The following is a 2137-nucleotide window of genomic DNA, read 5'->3' on the forward strand; positions in this document are numbered from 1 at the left end:
ATAACAAAATCCTTTGGGGGTAAAAGAAAAGTGAATAGAAAAAAATGAAATCCCTCATTTTAAAAGTATAGAATAAGTGAACGGAAAAGTAAATGGGACCTTATTAAGATGGAATTTTGAACAAGCTTGGATGCAGAAAATTAGGTAGAATATCTAAGCCAAAAATAACTCCCCACAGGCATTTGCCCATACAGATCATGTGAGCTTTGGTTTGTGGCCTCTGTGGCCTGGAGATGAGAGCCAAGACAGGCCCTGTCCGAGGCAGGCAGTTTCAAAGGAGGCCACTCCCACATTGAGGTTGAATAAGGGTAAGGGTGAGTCAAAGAAAACCAAAGACAAAGGGAAAATCTGGACAGCAGCAAGAGAGGAAAAGACAGATTACATTCAAAAGAAGCGCCGTGTGATTGAATTATCCGTAGCAATGAGGGAAAGCAGAAGAAAGCAAATACTATCTTTAAGTATCACTTTATAATCTATACTTAGTAGAGAGCATTCAAAGATGAGGAAGTAACACAGGTCTTTAAAACAAATAAATGGGGAAACTCATTGCCTGTAGAGTAAAACTACAGTGTTTAAATTCATGGCAATGATAACACCTAAGTCCAAACCGGTTGTGGTGATAGACACTGGCTGCCAGAACCATCTCCCCAAACTATTACTATCTACCCACTGTGGACATGGTACTTCCCCTCTCCTCACCTCAGTTTCCCCATCTGGAAATGGGGATAATGAGTGTCACTCATGCTGGGTGATTAGTAAGCCCTCAATATGGTCCAATCATCTGTAACATTACAGAACGGCAAATGCATGTCCTGGTTAACCCTGAAGGCAGTGTCAAGTCAAATCTGCTTCCTTCACTTTTTTAAAATCTTCACCCGAGGATATGCTTTTTATTTTTTATTTTTTTATTGTTGACTCTATTCCAGATGTGCCCCACCCCCCCCCTTGCGTCCCTCCACCCATCCCCCTAGGCCTTTGCCACATTATTTTCTGTGTCCATGGGCTAGGCATATATGTGCATATATATTATTTGGTTGCTCTCTTCACATCCTCTCTCCCTCCTACTCTCTGTGCTCTGTCATTTTGTTCCATTTATCCATTCCTCTGGTCCTATTTTGTTCATCAGTTATTTTGTTCTTTAGATTCTACATTGACTTTTAGAGAGAAAGGAGGGAGAGAGAGAGAAACATTGATCTGAGAGAGAAACATCAATTGGTTACCTCCCATACATGACCCAACTGGGTTATCAAACCCAAACCTAGATATGTTCACTAATTGGGGATCCAACCCCCAACCTTTGGTACAGGGGATGATGTTCCAACCAACTTAACTGGACCAGGGATGCTCAGTTCACTTTTAATCTCCTGCTCCTAGCACAGCGCACAGCCAAGGCAAATGCTCAAATGTATTTATGAATGTTTCAAAAGCTTTGCCTCCCCACAAATAGAGTTTATTGTGAAAGTTGAATTCCTATATTGCTGGTACCCATGAGAAAACATGCAAACAGCTAACAGTCTTTCCAGCCTCTGAGCAATAAATGCACATGATCAATATTTCTTCTTGTTATTACCGGTGTCTGCCCATTCTTCCTCTTTTTAAAAAATATGTTTTTATTGATTTCAGAGAGGAAGGGAGAGGGAGAGAGAGAGAGAGAAACATCAATGATGATAGAGAAGCATCGATTGGCTGCCTCCTGCACACCCCCTACTGGGGATCAAGCCTGCACCCCAGGCACATGCTCTTGACTGGAATGGAACCTGGGACCCTTCGGTCCGCAGGCCGATTCTCTATCCACTGAGCCAAACCAGCGAGGGCCCATTCTTCCTCTTCATGCCCGGCTTCCTCCCCAGGCCCCTGCTTCTCCTTAACTGGCCTAACCTTCCCCCAAAACTACCCTCTCTGTACGTCACCCTGAGATTTTAGTTCCTAGTGGTGGCCTGACAAGCTTGGTAGATCCCCTAAGACATGTAGCAATTCATTAGGGGAACTTCCTCTTTGGGGGACATTTCGGTGGCAAATACTAAGTGGAATCTTAGCATTTTGCTGGCATAAGCTCAAAAGAATAAGGCAACCAGAGGGGTGAGAGGAAAAGCACAGAGATGAGCCCAGCCCACTCCCACCCCTTCTCCTGACTTTT

Source organism: Myotis lucifugus, unplaced genomic scaffold (genome assembly GCF_000147115.1).
Source record: "Myotis lucifugus unplaced genomic scaffold, Myoluc2.0 scaffold_1169, whole genome shotgun sequence".
NCBI lineage: Eukaryota > Metazoa > Chordata > Mammalia > Chiroptera > Vespertilionidae > Myotis > Myotis lucifugus.